This window comes from Alligator sinensis, unplaced genomic scaffold (assembly GCF_000455745.1).
Source record: "Alligator sinensis unplaced genomic scaffold, ASM45574v1 scaffold392_1, whole genome shotgun sequence".
Lineage (NCBI taxonomy): Eukaryota > Metazoa > Chordata > Crocodylia > Alligatoridae > Alligator > Alligator sinensis.
In genome coordinates this window covers 2,313,110-2,333,208 of record NW_005841898.1, presented here as the reverse complement: position 1 = coordinate 2,333,208, position 20,099 = coordinate 2,313,110, and the positions used below count along the sequence as shown (strand labels likewise).

The 20,099-nt window shown below is 40.8% G+C and overlaps 1 long non-coding RNA gene across 3 annotated transcripts in view; it reads right to left on the bottom strand.

Moving 5' to 3' along the window:
• LOC102382544 overlaps positions 1–20,099 on the bottom strand; it is a 102,151-nt gene that overhangs the window by 62,408 nt on the left and 19,644 nt on the right. For all 3 annotated transcript variants that reach the window (XR_323198.1, XR_323199.3, XR_323197.1), the window contains exon 3: positions 4,435–4,547. This is a non-coding gene — a long non-coding RNA (uncharacterized LOC102382544). The remainder of the gene's footprint in view (positions 1–4,434; positions 4,548–20,099) is intronic.

The following is a 20,099-nucleotide window of genomic DNA, read 5'->3' as shown; positions in this document are numbered from 1 at the left end:
CCTCCCCCCTCCCCCTGCCTGCTTTCCCCCTCCATCTCTTCCTCATCCCCATCTGACCCTGGCAGTCTCTGCTACTTACCATCAATCACAGCTCTAGCTCCATTTTGGCCTGGGATGCAGAGCACACGGTGGCCCCAGCCCCAGCCACAGCATCCCAGGGCTTGAGCTATGCCACTGCAACCACTGATGTGTGACCCAGACAGGAGCTGAAGCTTTGGTAAGCTTCATATCCTGGGTCTGATGGTAAGCTGAAGGGGAACAAAGGCTACAGAGGAGACAAAGACTGCAAGGGGCAGGTGGAGGGACAGAGGCTGCAGGAAGCATGTAGCAGAGGTGCAGGCACCTGGGGCCTCAGACAAGGAGGGGGCAGGCACAGGGAGGAGGGGGCAAGGGGCTCAGGCACCATGGGGGAACCAGGTGGCAGGAGGTTCAGGGTGGGGAGGGGCAGGTGGTAGGGGAGACAAGGGGCAGGGATCAGGCTGCTTGTCACCCCCACCTGCACTTCTCTGCCTGTTCCCCTGCTGCTGTCTTTCCTGATGTAGTGGTAGAGAACAAGGGCATACAAATTTAAGGCAACCCTCCAATGACTAGAATCTATACATGGAAAAATGTAACCAATTTATATATTTTCTTTATATAGTATGTTATTATTTGGGGGGTCGGTTCATCTTAAATTTGAAGTCATCTGGAATTCATGTAAATACAGTATATTTAGCTTATGGGGGAAGGGAGTAGAACACAGTACTTTCAGCTTCTCAGAGTGCCCTGACAGCCAAGTGAGAGGCAGTGCCAGGTGGATGGGCTTCATCCCTCCTCTTGTTGCTTTGCTGTTATGCAAACGGGAGTGCAAGATCTTGGGTCAAAGAGAAGAGAGAGTACATTAGGGAGCCTGAGAGCCTGAATGCAGTCCAGTGTTGTGGACATTCACCAAGAACAAGGAACTCTGTGATTCTGATCAGTAAACACATGAGGCTAAACTCTATTTCACCAAATAGATTCTAACATGTGGCAAGGTCTGACACACACTACCAGCAGCATTCTACTTCACCAGTGCAGACTGATACTACTTCCATGAGTTCACTGGGGTTCCAGAACTCAGCTTGTATGCCCTCAGAGGTAAATTTTATTTTGTTTTGCAGTGGTATGCAGCTCTTAGATGCCTCCAAAAACAGATCTTCAGTTACACAGGGGACACATTGGTTTCCATTTATTCCAATGGGGAATTCTGACCCAAGGTTAGATACCTCCATCATCCTCTTGGCTATATAAGGCATATGGAATTTTTGGTAGAACTTCTTTTGACCTGACCAGGTATGTGGACAGTGACAAGGATGCTGCTTCTATATAAATAGCCTTGCAAATAGAAGAGTTGTCTGGGACATGGGAGACCCCATTCTAGTCCCACACCCCAACCTCAGGAAATTTGAACCCACACCTACTATATTCCTGGCAGCGAGCCTTAAACACACCTTTCAACTATCAAATGTATTTTTTGACTAATGTCTATCTGCAGTCACAGAATGATTCTGGATTCATTTTAATAACAGGACACATGATCCTGCCCAATGGAGTTGCATCAGTGTAGGCTGAAGGGAAGTTAGGCCTTCAGTATACAAGGTGATCTGAAAACAAATTGATCACCAATCCTTATCAGTATATCTGCTGTGCTCTTCTGGATGCACAGAGAAGGGGTGATTTCAGGAGAGTTTTGACAGTGGGGAGTATCAGCCAGTGTCTCATCAGGCCAGGCTGACTAATGACAAGATATGAGAAAACAGAGTACTATGTATGTATGAGCTTTGTTTTTTCCTGAAAGGAAAAACAGAGACTCTGAGGTTTGTTACTATTAATCTATCAAAGTTTCTTTCCCTCTCTCCAAAGATAGGAACAGAATCGTATTAGGGATTCTAGGTTATATCTTCCAATAGGCCTCTTTTTGAATAAAAAAGTATTGGATTAAGGACTGCCAATCAAAGTCTTTCAATATAGTGCAGTCTGGGCATCTATTCCAGCCTCATGGGGATGGAGTCTCAGGTATGTGGAACATCATGTGAAGAAACCTCCTCTCTGTCCTTCATGCTGTTTATGCAGTTTTCCTAAGTACTCTATAATGCAAAATGGACAAACAACACTGGAAGCAAAGGCTCACCCCCCGCTGCCAAACTATGGCAGCATCCACCTCCCTAAGCCACAAAATCAGGCTCCCTCTTGCTTGTTCTAAAAAGTGCTTGGCCCTTGGCTGCCCATTGGCCTACTCCTGACCTCCCTGATCTTGGATCTGGCTATTAGGTTGCTGTCCTTGTAATATAGAAAGCCAGTCTGTAGGATGCCTGCCAAAAGACTTTGGAAATATCTGAAGTCCCTGGTGAGGGTGGAGGATGTTTGCCGGTTGTAGGGCCACTTATGATTCTGGACTGACTCACGAATTTCAACTTGATTTGGCTAATTTGGCTTGGAACATGCAAAATATGGATCCCCAATGCCTGCAAATGTTTACAGGACGCTCCTGGGGCCATGAGTCCAATCACCTGCAGGACTCATAGCCACAGCCACAGCCACGCATGGGATGCTGACTGAGCTCCCAGCCATGGAAGCTTGCTACTTGCTGGTATAGGGGGAGCCCAGGATCACAATCCATGGTTCCCCCTGCACTGGCAGTAAGGATCTCATGCTGGATCTCACAATCATGCTTCCTGTCATGTACATGTGGTATGGCAGGTGACATGACTGTACGGATTTCACATCAGATCCTATCACATTTTTACCTGAATGTCTAGAGGGGCCTTGAAGTTCTTTACACGGTATACTTTAAGTTTTGTTTTTCCTCACAACCCTAGCAAAGTACAGAATTAGGTAGTATTGCCACATTCCACAGTACTTTGCTTCCTACCTTTCTGACATCCCTGGGGGGCGTAATTGAAAACACTCTAGAAATCTCTCATGCACCTCTTAGGCAAGAGGGGGTCATAACAGAGTCTATTGTAATCTGATTTTTTTTGTGGCGGGGATGAAAGGAAGGGGATGGTTGACTGTCAACTTCATGTGCAAGTCACTGGGGTGCAGAAGCTGATTTGCTTCTCTCTTATTCAGCTCATTCAACCCTCATGACTACCAAACACTTCTCTGTTTTCATGTCAGGCAATCAATCAGAATTTTGGGGATCAGACAAACATGTACCTTCAGCCAGCCTCACAACAGTGGCTGACAAACTTGGCCAAATCCTTTAATTCTTAATATGAGAGTTCAGCTGTGGATTGAATGACTAACAAGAAGAGCTCATTAATCTGATGACAAGAGTAGGCTTTTGATTAGGCTTACTTTCTCTTTGTTAGGTCTTCAGTCTACTATGTCAACCAGTACAATTAAGTCACTGTGCAAAGAGGAAATTAAGATTATTCATACTGAGTCTGACCCAAACTTTATTAAGTCAATGAGATTCTTTCAAATTTTCTGTTACGGGCTTTGGATCAACCCCTTAGTCACTTACAAATAATTGCTAGAGATGTAGTTTCATCAGAGAATGATAGTCCTAGCAGGATCTACTGAAACAGCAAGGGATTCAGAATTGCACAGGCTATCAAAATACTTAGTCTGACAGCAATTTTACTTTTTGAATAAATTAATATACCCATCTAATAAATAATAAACCTAATATATCTATGTCATTCTATGATATTTACAGCTTCCTATCCTGTTTTAATTTCTGTTAGTCTTCTTTAGCATTACACATTTATACCGGACATATGATTTGTCTTTTGCTTCTCATTTATGGGAAAGATATCACGGTGGTTAGAGAACCAGTGTGGGCTGTGAAAGACAGGGATTTACTTCTCTTTCATCATAGATTTCCTTTATCACTTTAGCTAAGTTATTTAGAGGTGATCCTCAGAGTTATTTCATTAATTGATATCCAACTTAAACATTTTTAGGATTAGGGCCTTAGTCTTTGGCCACACAGGCAGTATGTTTCTACTGAAAGATGGTCTTCAGAGAAATCATAAATATTGTAACAACTTTTTACAAAAACAGAAATATTTTTCTAGATATTGCAGAAGAATAGCCAATAATATGAAACAAGATTCAAAAGGGACTTGGGCAGATTCATGGAAGGATTGGAGAAAGTAATGGAAAATAGATTAATGAGTGGATATTAAATATAATAGAGGTACAGCCTGCAAATTATGACCTCCTATGGATCTGAATGCGAGAAGCTGTAGGGAAGAGAATCAGGAGACTGATCAGTTTAAACTGGCCCTCCATAAAGTACTCCTTCTGTTAGCATCCACTCTCTGCCACTGTGAGATACAGGATACTGAGCCAGATGAACCTGTGGTCTGATCCCATACAGCGTTTCTTATGTTCTTACAAAACAGAAGGCAATAATATGAAATAAAGTCAAGAATTTCTGAAGATATCATAAATTACTTGCTTTACTTTCAATGGATGCACTGGAATCTTCTAGCGGTGAATGTTCATCTATCCACAATGTTGGTGTTGAAACTTCTGAAATAGCCTTCTAAGTGGACATGGTTTTGTTCCTGATAGCTCTAAAGAAAGAGAGAGCAAGAAAACAACGCTGTAACCAGCTCCATTGGTCAATATTACTTTATCTTTTAACAATCCAATGTTACAGTTACTAAAGGAATTTGGAGTACTCTACAAAAGAGGAAATGCTGAGCATTAATGCTCTGAAAGATCCTTCTAAAGGGCCAGAAATGAGTTAGTTTGCCTTTTGTATGTTCATGCAAGATCAGAGCAAACAAACAGTAAGGATTTTCCTTTGGATAGGAATGGGAAGCAATCAGTTACCCATTTTGTGTGCTAGATTTCAAATGGAGAATGCATAAAGCAAGACTGATTTCTCTGTTTCACTTCCACTGATTCTGTTTGTTGCCTCTGCTGCAAATGTTTCATTTCAGAGATTTTGCTTTAGCCAAGTGTTCAAGAACAGAAAAACATACTGAGTATCTTTTTGAAAGATGAGAAATTCAAAAGTCATTTAAACAGCTATCATACATTGAGAGACTTATAAGTTAGACTGAAGCAAATAGGTGATTGATAAAAAAAATCTAGCATCAAATAAATTATCTAATAAAAACTGGCAATGTTTGATCGGCTTCATGGGATAGAAAATATTTCCCTATGAGATTCATCGCACAAACTTTATTCATCCCACAATGAGAAATATGTGAAATCTGTGGAATTTATTGGAAAACATGCCCTTGAAATGAAAGAACATTTCTGAAAAATTATGATGAAGGAAGTTCTTCATTATTACTTGGGCAAAAATATTGAAAATGAAATTATTCCAATTCTCAGGAGCATGATCCAGAAGGAAATTATTCCTGTCTTGAAATCTGCTGTATTCTTCTATTATACTTGACTGGACCAAAGACATCAGTAAAGAGCATCTAACATGGTTGTTAGATTTGTTTCAGCAGAAGAAGCCAGTAAGGAGAGAGAAGGCAGCGGTAGGATCAAGGGACATTTTCATATATGTTAGGGTCAGAAGGGACCTCAGTAGGCCATCAAGTCTGATCCCCTGCCCTGGGCAGAAAAGAGCACTGGATTCAGACAACCCCAACCAGGTGCTTGTCCAGGCTCCTCTTGAAGACCCCCAGGGTAAGGGAGAACACCACCTCCCGTGGAAGCCCATTCCAGATTCTTACTGTGAAGAAGTTCTTTCTAATGTCCAACCTTAATCTGCTCTCTGTCAATTTGTGGCCATTGTTCCTAGTTTCTCCAAGGGGTGCCCTAGATTTCCTAGACATTCGGGCTGGAAGGGACCCCGAAGGATCATCAAGTCCAGCCCCCTGCCTCAAGGGCAGGAAGTCAGCAGGGATCATAGGATCCCAGCAAGATAAACATCCAAATATGTCTTGAACGCATTCGAAGTGGGTGCTTGAACCACCCGCGGCGGCAGGCTATTCCAAACCTTGGGGCCTCAGACAGTAAAGCATCTCCTATTCCCTTCTGCCCTCCCCTGATGAATTTATAGGCCACTACAAGATCACCTCTCAGCCTTCTCTTGTGAAGGCTGAAGAGATCTAAGTCCCTGAGTCTCTCCTCCTTTGTTGAAGTTTTTGAACATGACAGATTCAACTCCTGCTAGAATTAGAGAAGTTCTCCTTGAACAATTAAAAGGATCTCACTTAATGATTTGAGAGGCCAAGGCTAGAAAAATGGGATAAATGTGAAAGGCAGACACAGACTTCTGGACTGTAACAAAAAAGCATTTATTGATCCATGCAATGAACTGAAGTTACATGTGTAAGTGGGGGTAGATGTGATTTTTGGGGGTACCACCACAAAAAAATGAGATGGGAAAATTAATTAAATCTGCATATTTTAATACCCTATTTTATGATCTACCATACTTCAGTTTCAGGTGCCAATCAGTCAAACCTGTAACCCACAGGAATCAAAACTTCAAGCAAAGCCAAATTGCTGGCTCCCAAACTGCAACTATAAATTCTTGTGTAGTGTGATACTTTGGCATGATATGCTTTATGAAGTCAATATTAGAAGTAAAATGCTTCAAGAAGTTGAAGTGGATATCAAACGAATGATGTATCAGCTAACAGCCTATAAGGATTTCCTTGCATACCACCATTTTGATAAAGGAGTCACAACTGATACTATGAAACTGGTTGATCATCTGCAAATTGAAGCTAGTTTCCCACATGGAAAACATCTTAAAATACATCCCAAAAAGAGTATGTCTGCGTACAGAGCCACAGAAAAATTATTCAACCATCCTAAGAAGAAGAAAATGTCATTTTTTATTCTTATGTTTTCAGTAATGATAATTGAAGGGAGATTTTTACAATTGGAGGAGCAGTATAAGTTTGCAGGGCGGGGAGTTGTTTTGTTTGCGGTTTTTTGGGGGGGGTGGGGGGGGAGGGCCTTGCATAGTAGCTCCGACTGTTAAAGATGCCCCACAAAAAATTAAAAGAGCAAAGTGTTGTTTTAAGCAAAACATGAGAGGATGTAAAGCCTGGTGAAGAAAAATAAATGCCCTGAATTTTTGCAATGAACTTCAAGCTCTTGGCAAGTGGCTGAAATCTGGAAAGGCACTTGTACAAATGACAATTTGCCCATGTACACATGATGAAACACGACCAAAAAAATCGCCATTTGGCTAGCATAATGGCATCACCATGTACACATGCACGAGGTTTTGTCATGTCAAGCTGTCCCGGAGTGTGGCAACTTAGAACACCTCTGATGTATTTTAGTTTTATTGTGACAAATTGTCCCATTGTGGACAAAAAATCTGTCATGTGTAGATATCACACACATGGCAAATCACCAAATTATGTCTCCTGAGCTCCCTTGCCCACCAGGTGCGGCGACAATTTGCTGGTACTTTCAGGTAATTTGCAGTGTAACTCACAGGTTTTTTGTACAATGAATGTTTTAACACACCAGGTATAGCTGCAGAGCCCGACATGAATCAATCTTCTGCTGACCTCCTTTTTTAAGTTCATTAATTAAATGCAATAATTATTTTAAAGAAAGCTTTTTGTGTTAGTTGTGTCCAAATTCACTCTACTGACAGCTCGGGTGTTTTGGTGTGTTGAAGACTGCAATGCATGAACTACGCTAGGCACCCAGGAACACAGTCACATTCCTGAAAATCACTACTTTCATTATGACAGTAACAAAAGTACTGAAATTACATTAAGTAAAATATGTGAATTTATAAAACTAAACAACTGTCACTGATCTCCACATATCACATTGTGTGAGATGTAGGTTAGTGCCTCCTGCTGTAATTTAGTACTAAGAGGTCAGCAGGATTGAATTGTTATGTGGCGCTCCCTACTGTATTTAACTTTGACTAGTGCATGGGGCAATATGGAGATTTTTGACCCGTCACCCGTAACAGAGTGACGGTAAAAATTGACACCCACCGTGTCATTTTAAGGAGGACAGATTGAGACAATGTCGAAAAACCCCACCTTAACATGTACAAGGGCCCAAATATACCCAAAACCTACACTGGAATTTCTGTGCAAAAATAATCTTTTCCCTCTCATTTCCAAATGTGCCTACTGCACTCAAGTTTCCATTAACCTTGTCTGTTTCTGTTACAAGAAGAGAATGTAGTTTAAAAAAACAAAGCTTTTAAAAGACATATTTTGTTTTACACAATGATTTTGTCTTTGTTAGTGGGTCTTGCTTTAATTTCAAATGAAAAAGCATAGCAGAGAGCATTGATCTGAAACACCCGTGAGTTTGCATGTATTGAAGCAAGACAAGTAAAATGCATTAAACATACTAGCTACTGGTCCCAAGTCTTTGTAAAAAAATCTGTTAAAGGCTAGTTTTGCATTTTATTTTTCAAGTCCTTCATTTTGTTTTATTTTTCCATTATAGCAATAAAAGAGTCATCACAGAAATTATCTTAGTATTTTATTGGAGGCTTGGGAAGTTAATGGAGGAACATTGTAAAAACCTTCCCACCTACTCTAGAAAGCTACAGCTTTCTACAGGCTATAGCTATCACAGACTCTGAGGAAAGGGGTATGGAACTTTGTTTTAAGGATCATCTGCTCCAGGCTGTAACAGGGAGCCAGTGACCCTGTTACAGATCCACCTGAGCAAAGCGTTAATTGCCAATGAAGGATGCCTAGACCAGCAAGAGACTTGAGCCAGAAACTTGTTAATTGTCAATTAAGGATTCACAGACCAGTGGCAGGTCTGGCCAGGAGTTGTTAATTCCTACTTAGAGACTTTGTATAATAAGACCAGAGGCTGATTAGAGACTTCCCCGAGAAGGGGAACCAGTGCCATGGCTGAGAGCAAGCCAGAGCAATGGAGCAGTTTTCCTGTGCAGAGGCATAGGTATGAGGGTGAAAGTGAAGAAGTTTTCTCTCCCAGACAGTAGACAACAGGACCTTTGCAGAGTTTCAAGTGAAGCCGGCATGGCAATCTCTGGGACAGGTACGCCGTGTTAGTGAGAGATTGTGATTGAGGGAAGCCAGCATGGCTATCCCCAGTATCATGAGAGACTTTAAATGAGTGAGAGGGGGACCAGATATGTATGCAAAGTTCCCAGTGACCATATCTTATTTAAGAGCCCTGATTATCCTAGATAGGGGTGAGGAAAGAGAGATTTGCAAGCCACCACATGCAGCATTGGCGTGGTAAACGGCCATTCATTCATGGGGGGCAGGAGCATAGGAAGAGCTGCCATTTGTGTTCCCTAAATACAGAGGCGGGTGACCAGGCTTACATATGTATTGTATCAGTGGGAGCCTGAACCCGTCAGTGGCCAGAGATTATAGCAGGACAGGGAGTGGCATGTTATAGCCTTTATTAAACAGGAAGCTTTCTACCCGTGAGCTCTTTACCATTTTCTTTTTTACTCCCATCAAGTCGTGGCAGGAGAGAACAAGCCCAGGCATGGAGAGCGGCTCTGAATATGCCCTTTGATTGACCTAGGCATCCCGCTCACACAGGTAGTCCAAAAATAATCAGAAAGACCGGTATACTACAGGGTAGTCCACTGCAGAGGTGTTGGCAGTTAGCAGAAGTCCACAATTTTACAACTTTTGTTTTGAAAGGGCATTTTGGAAAGTGGTAAGTTGGCACTGCTATCAGGTTAAATGAAAAAGAAAATTGTTATCATCTTATGAATATGCCCTTTTGTCTGTTTTGTTTTCAAGCAACAGCCTCTGACCATATATAGAGTGGACATGTCTACATAAGACGCTTACTACGCAGTCTTCTAATAACACTGTGCAGTAGCGTGCTGAGCAAAACCTGTACTGACATGCTACTGCACATTATTATTAGGCTACTGCACAGTGAGTTTCACTAAAAAACCAACGACCAGCACTACTGCATGGTAGTGCAAGTTACTGCGCACTGAATTAGTACTTGGTTAACCAAGTACTAAACTTAATGCGTACTAACTAGAGCTCATTAATGAACATGTACAAGCACCCAGTATAATAGTGAACTGGATTTATCAAAGCTAAAAAAAAAGGAACATAGGATATTCGCAGTTTTATAGAGATTATGTCAATCCCAGGAGACAACATTCATTTTTCTTCATGAACTTTTCCCTTGCTTCATTCAAGAAGAGAACATGTCCTTTAAAGATAGCACCAAGGATTGTTTCTAGCATATGGTCCTATACACACAATTGCTTTGTACTGGTGCCAGATAAAGAGATTTAGGGTGTATCTACATGTGCATTTCAATGCACATTAACCTAATAAAATAGGCTAATGTGCATTAAGCATAATTTAAAAACCATGGGTGCCTATACACAAGCACAGAGGCTGCTCCAATGCAGTGGATTTCCAGAGCATCAGAGCATACTCAATTAATCGAGTCTCCTGAAGCGTGGTAATTACTGTGCTCCAGCAGCCTCCTGCATCTCATGTATCAGCATCACTGTACTTAAAAATGGTGTTGGGAGCACTTGAACTAAAGCTCATTGAATTAACTTTAGTTCAAGCACTCCCGCTGCCATTTTTAAGTGTGGAGACACAGATACACAAGATACGGCAGCGCTTTAATTAGAGCGCCTCTTGGAGTCACTCTAATTAAAGTGCTGCTCCCTCCCTCCCCCACCCCACCCACAGTGCATGTAAAATTCCCCTATGCTCTTTAGTTAATGTGCATTAAGACAGGCTAATGTGCATTTTCTTAGTATCTCACAATGGAAGTGTTAGATTTAATGCACATCAACTAAAGTGTATTAATGCACATGTAGATGTGTTCTTGATTGCTGCATAGACTTATCTGCAGCAAGTAAGTGCCTCTTCCTTTTACCATGTGAGTGATGTGGTACAAATGAAGGCAGGTCAGCATGAACACACTTCTTTACTTCCTCAGCCAGTGGGTAATTCTGCTAAAGGTGGGAAGTGGATAAAAACTTGAAATTTCCATATTAGTATCTGCATCATCATTTTGTACACTCATTAACTTTTCTCTGTAATTCAAATATATTCAGTGCACTTAAGAATATTATAATATCCTTCTCTAGAGACCTTCCCTAAATGAAGTGCCTCATTGAAGTCAGTCCCTCCACAAAGAGCAGAGGACAGGCCTTAGTGATAGAACCGGTTATAATTGATTAAAAAGATGAGTGAGGTCACTGATGGAACCTGGGAAATGCAGGCATTGAGGATCTCATCCAGAGTCTGCATAATATTTTTGTTATGTTACAGTAAATGGAGTGACTGAGTAACAAATGCCATAAAGAAAGATATTAGGAAATGTTGATGTTTACAGCAGAAATATTTTCTTCAGGTGTCTTAGCACTGGACAGCATTCAGAAAACACACTCATTCATTACATACAACTATTTCTAAACAAGATTTCAGTGGCTTAGTTGTTTTTGGTAAAGTATGAGACCAAGCATGGTAGAAAGAAAGACATTCATAAATTATTTTTGCTCTAATTTTAGATGAAATAATATGTAAATTTTATGGATTTGGGTCAGCAGAGATCATATTAAAAAGTATTCATGGATGTTTTTCAAAATGAATTTAAAGAGACACTGTTCTATTTTCCTTTCAGTTTATTTTTGTCCTATTCATGTTTGACTAGAGTATTATAGCTGTTAATCCAAACAACCTATTGCTTCCCATACCTAGGTGAAAAAGGAGAGACCCATTAGGTTTTTATCTGGGGTTGTACTGTGTACAAGGGCTAATTTAATCAGAATCAGATAATCTCTCTCTTGGACCCACCAATGATAGTTTAGTAATGAGGTGAGGTAAGGTTAAGTCCTCTGTCAACAAAGATTTAGAACTCTTGCTCAGCAGTCATCACAAGTATTCTTGTAGAATCTCATTTCTCTCCCACTATAGATGTATGCACGCAGACACGTATATATGAACACATAAGCCCAGTGGCATATTAATGACTTTAGTCTTTGCTTACAGTTTCTCTTACCCAATAAGTCAAGTCACCTCCTATTTTATGACACATTGTTAGCCTTCTTTAGAAAGTTCTGTGGCAGAAGTCAGAGAGGTAGACAATTACTACCATAACATAAGTCCAAAGAAACAAACATTTTCACATAGTTGAATAATCTAGGGCACTTATACACATACAGGGAGGTTGCTTTGATGCACTGTAAATTCAGCATGGATAAAAAAGGATAAATAATAATCCAGATAATTTCCATGGAACATGGAAATTAATGCACTCCAGCAGCCTCCAGCATCATGTGTATCAGCGTCCCCACACTGAAAAATGGAGGCAGGGCACTTTGAACTAAAGCTCATCAAATAAGCTTTAGTTTAAAGCACCCCACTGCTATTTCTTCAGTGCAGGGACACTGATACATAGGATGCTAGGGTGGTTTTAATTAGCACAGCTCACTAAAGAGCCCCTCCCCACCTCCCAAAGCACATCTAAGAACACCCATAAGTTCCTTTATCCAAAATGGAATCCAGCCACTTGTATAGACATGCCCAAGCCTGCTTTAAACTGCTTAGTTTTAGTACTGATAGTAGTGTAGCCACAAGAGCCAGAAGCTAAGTGTAGGCTAGCTGCCCAAGAATCTACTCATGGTTCTAGTTGTTATGTAGCTTTCATCAAATCCTGTGTTGCTGCAGTTATGTTACTGTCAGTACCCCAACTAGCTTTAAATTACCCAGTTTGGGGATGTCATCTGCAAACCTTTTGACTTCTGTGGAATACACTATAAGCTTGGAAATAGAAATACACTATAAGCTTGGAATAAATTGGAGTTTTGATGCTGATTTCAATGGGAGGTTCAAAGATTTCTCTTTTCTTTGTCCTGTTTGTTTTGCTGGATATTATATTTCACTGGGTTTGATGTGAAATAATGGCACTATAACTTCACATAGGCATAGTCTCTTGTTTACTGCACATTGAAACCCCCCTGGAATATAATAGTGGCTATGTGAATGCACTGAGAAGAAACTGTACCCCTTATTGTGCACGTATAATAGTGCATGTTTATGAGACATTCGTTATGCCTCCCCCAGATTTGTTCACCTCCCTACAGACTAAATGCAGCTCGCTATAATATGAGACAACTCACTACCAATATGAAATAAAATGCTATGGATTTCTGTACATCTCCATACAACAGAAGTACCCTATCAGGACCATAGTTGTTGGCATCTGTGGGGATGGCTACTGACTCACGAACATCAGTACAAAAACACAACATATAGTCCTCCAAAATGTACTCCTCCATTTTATCCCAAATGTACATAAACTCAAGAAATTCACAAGAACATTGGCTTTTTGTCTGTTTGGATATGAATGTTTTCTGAAGATGTATCATAGCAAGAAACTATCAATTATGATATACTTTTAGATTCTGGCATTTCATCTATAAATGACATTTTAATTTGCCCTTATGCTTACTTCAGTTATATAAAATAAAACTCTGCTCCGCTGTATCAGCTAAGAAAAATCAATTTTCTTTTTGATGCCCAACACTCCATATCTGTTGAGCAGGATAAAATCCTTATAGTTCCAAGGGTTATTTAGGCACCTATTGCCAGTACCTATATTTTGTGCTGAGAATAAGTTACATTGTTAATATCAGGGGGGCTAGAAGATAATTTGATAGGTCTACAGTTGTTAAAGAAAAGTCATGATACAAACCAAAGCATAGAAATTTGATGTCATGCAAAACAGACCATTAATTGGATTGTCTCATGATTTTATTGTGTTTTTTCATTAGCAAATGTGCACATCTCTAAAAGTAAATAATAAGATGAAGTGAAGTCATTGGAACAACATCTTGCATGAAATTCTGGTTTCATAATTATTGAAAAATACTATGTATTCTTCTGTATATGCCAATTCACTATCAATCCACATACATAGTTCATGGGAATAATCCCAAGAGAAAGTAATGGCCTATTGCAAAACACATGAGGGACCTGCACACAAGAGGATAGGGCACCACAAGCCTGGAACTTATACATCTCTTTCTGTAAAGCTTATACCCTCTGCTTTCTCTCAGATCCTTTGTATTAGCTCTTACACATCTCCGAAACCATATCTGGCACCTGTTATCTTTGGTATGTAAGAGCTTAAAGTATCTGTAAGAGAAGGGTTGGGTGAGCCAGGAGCATGAAGACATTACAAACTGAGGCATTAAAAGCAAAGGGACAGATTTTCAATTGCTGTAAATCAAAGTCAATATAAATATTCTGATTGGCACCAACTGGTCTCATCAGCCAGAATCTTTTCTGTGGTTTGTGCTGTAAAACACTGTATGCTAATTACTGAAGAGCTGGGTCTTAAACAGGCAATCTATCTCATTGTGTGTGTATGTGTCCTTAAATTGGTCAAACTTCTTTACAAAATATGGCACTTTCACAACCAGTACCTGGTATAGTTCAAGTGTTAATAAGATAAGAAATACCAACTAATATGCTGATTTGGATATACTTATTTTGGTGGTAGTGGTGGGGTTTTTTTGGAGAAATCTGTACAAGGAAAGATGAGTTTAAAGGCTGGGAAAGAATTATTCAACTTCTTAATCAAAACTATGATATATTTTAGAATATTTTCCTCCAGCTATTGCCTTGCTGCACACATGCACACAGAGGTATACACACAGATGCACATACAGAGTCCTGATCCCATACAGGCAACACTTAGGGTATGTATAAGTGTTTAGATCAACTCACTGGGTCTCACTAGGACATCAGGCAGCATCCAGGTGAACTGGAGGATTCCGGTGAAAGAGGTTCAGGAGCCTGGATGCCCTGGCCAGGTGGATGACACTTCAGGCAGAGGGACCTTTGCACCCAGCAGCTTTGGCTTCAGATTCCCCAACTGCAGGGTTTATGGAACTGTTATTTTTCTTGGGGTGTCACAAGGAGTCATGAGCAAGGAAGTTCCCGTTGTCTGGATGCCAGACTTGGGCAGAAGAATCACCCAGAAACGGGAGAACTACAGCTCAGGAAAGAGACATGCCTCCTTTTACTTTTTTTTATTAGCATCACAGAACATTCTTTAATAAAACCCACTGAATATTAAACTTTTGAAAGCCAGTCCCTCTAACCTTGATGCAAAATTACAAAAGAAACCTCGGGGAGGAAGGGGAAAGGACCAGGACAGGTGGGCTGGGAAACAGGGTTTTGCCATTGCTAAAGTAGCACTCTCTTTCCTATTCAACAGAAGGTGTACAGGATATGATAAGCTAAACATGCTAGAACTCAGAAACAAACATGCTGATCATTACTTTTGATAACTCCATATTCAATCTATTAAGTGTTTGGGGGCGGGGGGAGGGCATATGAGTCCCATGACTATTTGGAAGGTTGATTTAATTTTGTTTTCTGGTTGAAACTGTAAGTGTATTGACTTATACAGAGATCCACAAAACTCTTTTAATCCTGCCCCACTACAAGCCAGGGCATCCTGAACTGTCAATGAATATTATGCCTCTCAGTATTGTTCTATTAGAATTTCATGCTCCAATGAAATGCAACAAGGTAGGATGGAGCACATCAGCTTCACAGCAATGCACTGTAATATTTCACAGTGGCAAGAAAAAATGTTTATTTTCCATAAGGCACTTAAAAATACCTAGGCTAACACAGTATTAACTATTTTGATAGACCTATAAAGTCTCAGAGGCAATTATTTAAGATATAATTTAAAAGAAAATCTGAATATATTTTTTTTAAATCAGTGAATGAATGAATGAAAGCTGAGGGGCAGTACGTCTATGTCAAAAGTCCCTTGGAAGCCTTGTCCTTTTTTTCCTCAAAGTTATCGTTCATTTCTCCTTCTGGTATTTACATGCTGAATCAAAGCATATATATCCATGTTAGTATTTTTGTACATTATTAACAATGCTCTGTTGGTCTGGGATTGCAGAGACATTCATTAGCTGAAGTAAATAATCAATCTGGTTTTTACAGCCTAAAACGAGTAAAACAATTTATTTCTATTTAATTACCTTGTATAGCTCCTCCAGTGTTTACTAATAATGAATATCTGCTCTCTTTGAAATAGCATTGATCACAAATTTACACTGCTGCTTAACTGATTTGACATGACAAATGTCACAGGCCACTCTCTCAAAGCCATTGTTCATTTTTTGCATATTTACAGCTAAATCAATTTAAAAGGCAATCCATACTACATGTGTAGTGAACAAGTTATTAACCCAGCATTATAACAAAGTCAATCTTTTTTTGACATGATTTAGAATTTCTGAACACCAGTATGCAACTCATTTCATTAACTTATAAAAGTGCATTTCATTCCCCCACCTTGACACTTTCCTCCATCCTGCTCCTCCACGGTGGCTGTCACAAAGACTAATTGATCCATTTTTACTTTAGGAGAAAATGCCCCCAATTGATGTTTTTAGCTGTCTTTTAAACAATGTTAAATAGTTGGAAACTGGCAAAGTGAAAGACTTTTACTGCTTCTTGCAAATGAATGGTGTAAGTGGTATCGATCTGCTATGAAGGGTTTACAGTAGAGAAACATTCAGCACATTACTTAAAGTGTAAATACCTATTTGATTTATTTTTGGCCTTTATCCAGACATTCATAAGACATTTTTACTCCTTTGCAAGGTTTCTTTTAAAAACACATGACATTCAGGCCAGTCCCTCTGGTAGAGCCATTCCTATTTCAGCAACAAAGGCGGAAAAACCTCTGGGGGAAAAAAAAATGTGGGAGGATGATTTGATGCTCCTGTAAAAGCTGAAACTGAGAACGGAGCAATGAGGAAAGGCAGAGAGAGATGCTTCACATCTTCAAAGCTGGAGCCACATGCCAGAAGGCAAAGCCAGAGACATTAGAAGGCACAGCCTCACATCTTCAAAGTCTGGAACATCTTTGCTTTTGATAATGTTCATCTGAAATCTGTTAAAAGGACAGCCTAGAGATCATAAACCTGGCACAATGAGTAGTAAAGCAAGATTCCAGCAGGCACCCAAAGGACTGCACAGTGGTCATGGGATGGGGGAGAATGGGCGTATCTGGAAGCCAGGATGATGAGAAAGAATGCTTCAATTCTGCTAGTCTCAGCTAAGGTCATGGAGATCCTGGAGAGGCTCTGTCGCTTTTTAAATATATTACATCCAAATATCTTTGTTATTAAAATTGTACCTGGGATTGACTCTATAGTGTTAGCTAGCTATTGCACAGATAGTTTCAGGGAGATATATTCTGCTATTACTTTGGCTCAGGGTGGTCTGAGTCAAGAAATTAATTCATCCAAGATAAAAAAAAAAGTGTTTAAAACGGCAGGCTCCAGAAAGCAGAGCAAAACATTTTCAACTCCAACACAGCAGCACACTGTGAGGCCAGCTTTTGCATCAGTCACTTCGAAAAAAAAAGCAAGGGCTTTTGCATTTCTCATAACAAGCCAATGTGTGCCTCAGTGCACCTTGTACAGAAGACCTGATCTGTATGAGGTTCCAATGTAAACTGACAATAAAGGAGATGAATTAGCATAACTGACTGTTTCAGTTATGAAGATTAAATAGCCTTTTATTGCAGATGTTTGCCAAGGAAAATGCTCCCCAGTGGAAGACTCTAAGCAGTTAAGATAGATTTGATGAGGATTTTAATTGCTGTTATGCAACTGGTAATGGAAAGTTTTTATTAAATGTCATGCAAGAGCCAATCAATAGTTTGGAGGAAGAAAGCTCCTTTGTTGCATAGACCTCCAGCATTTTTCTTACAGTATTTCAGAGGCCAGGGAAGTACCTTTTAATTTTTGTTCCCATTTCAGCTGCTTTATTAGATTAAGGGCCAATTTGCTTAACATGAGCAAGTAACATTGCACTGAAGTAAGAAAAAAGTACAATAGCAAGGAAAACCTTAAAGCATACAATAGATCTTACCCTATGCTTTAGTGGAAGCTGTGAGAACTGTGTTTCTTTCAGCCTCTTCTGTATTAAGTAACAATCACAACATGGGTGGTATTCTCTGTTTTCCCCCTCGTTTCCAAGTCCTACCTTGCTCATGTCTAAAATAATTTCCTTAAATCTCTGGGCAAAGGAGGACCAAACATTAGCTGCCAACAGTCAATGCAAAATTTGGGTGTAATAATTATACCATCCTGCTGATACAGGGGGTAATTGCATGCAAAGGTACACCTAGCCCTTTTTTTCACTCCAGGCAGTGGCAGCAGTGTTGGCTGGGCTACCAGCAGCAGTGGCTGCCAATTTTGTGTCCACTGTAAATCAGCAACCAGGGCGGGTACCCTGCTCATCCACTTCTATTTATGCTACTGATTGAATGTGTTCTTGGCAAGATGAGGGTGCTAGGTGTGTTGTAGCTGTATCAGTTCATATGAAATAATGAAACATTCATTGGGCCAGAGAGAGGCAGGAATCTTACTCCAATTGTCTATGATTAGGACACTCAGCTGGGAGAGGAAACTACACTCAGCTGAGAAAGGAAACTTAAACCTGAGTTCCAGTTCTGCTCCAATGAATACATAAGATACTTAAGTATTCACTGGAGTTGAAACTGGAATTCAAGTCTGCTCCCTCCTAGGTGAGTACTCTAGCAATCAGACCATACAGCCATGTCCGTTGTCTCTCTTTGGTCCAATGAATACATCACTACTTCATGCAAGATGAACAACTTTAATATGTCAGTCATTGGAGCATTCACTTGAGGGAGGCAAGTTCAAATTCCCATAGGCAGAGGAGGGAATTTAAAATGGATGTCCCAGTGGCTTTCTGACTTGAGCATTACTCAATGTTTCTACCAACAGACACTTAGGGCTAAATCCTATTTCACCTTTCCATGCCAAAGTGGCACTTACGTAGCCATGCAACTGTAAGTTCTGGCATTTATGTACAATTTGGACACTGCGCTTACCTCATGCTCAGAAGGCTGCATTATGGCCATATAGAATAGAATTGCCCACATATGCATTTAATATCAGGAAGTTCTGAAACTTCAGTTGCAGAAAGAAGACAACTAGAAGATATTTAATGGAGAATGAGGACAAACACCCTAACTGCTAAACGGTTAAGTGAAAAGTTTGGAGGGCCCTCTTCCTCCTTCTCTCCCAGATATGCACTTGTTCAATCCTATTCTGTCATAGCTGGAAAATAATTCAAATTATGTGTAAGTACCAAAAATAGCAATGATATATAAGTGCCACATAGGCACTTATGGACTTTAGGGGCACCTAAAGGATGGGTTTCAACACTGACAAGTGCAAGGTACTGCATCTGGAGGGGGAAGAAACAGCAGCAGACCTACAGGCTGGGGACTCCCTTCTCATCAGTGCAGAGGCAGAAAAGGATCTTGGAGTAATTATTGATGCCAAAATGAACATGGGCCAACAGTGTGGGGACACGGTTAGGAAAGCCAACCGTACCTTGTCATGCATCCACAGATGCATCTCAAGCAGGTCCAAGGAGGTGATCTTCCCCCTCTATGCGACACTAGTCAGGCCACAGTTGGAGTACTGCATCCAGTTCTGGGTGCCACACTTCAGGAGGGATGTGGACAACATGGAGAGGGTCCAGAGGAGGGCCATTCGCATGACCAGGAGCAACACACATCCACAATGTGTATCACTGGGTCAGAGGAGGAGCAAACGGAAGTGCTCTGGGTTAGAGTAAAAGGGGGTCGGGGAGAAAGAGACTTAACGGTGGGGGTCTACAACAGACCACCCAACCAAGGAGAAGATCGAGACTGGAAATTCTTACGTCAGCTCACGGAGATAGTTAAGTCCAAGGATGTGGTTGTCATAGGTGACCTAAACTTGCCAGACATATGCTGGGAGGAGCAGACAGCCAGGTCTGACTGCTCATGCAAGTTCTTAACTGACATACAGGACCTCCTTCTAACCCTTGTTGGATTTGGTCCTGGCCACAGGCGACAACCTGGTACAGGGTCTGCGGGTGCTTGACCACCTAGGCAATAGCCATCATTGTTTGCTGGAATTCACTATCCAGCGCAAGGTGGTGAAAGCCTCCAGCAAGGCAGCAGCCCTCGGCTTCAGGAGGGAGGACTTTAATGAGGTAAGAAGACTAGTGGGGGAAGCACTGAGGTCCCAGAGCTGGAGGGAGCTGTGTGTCCAGGAGGAGTGGTCGCTCCTTAAGGAGACGATCCTCCAAGCTCAAAGGGAATAATCCCTA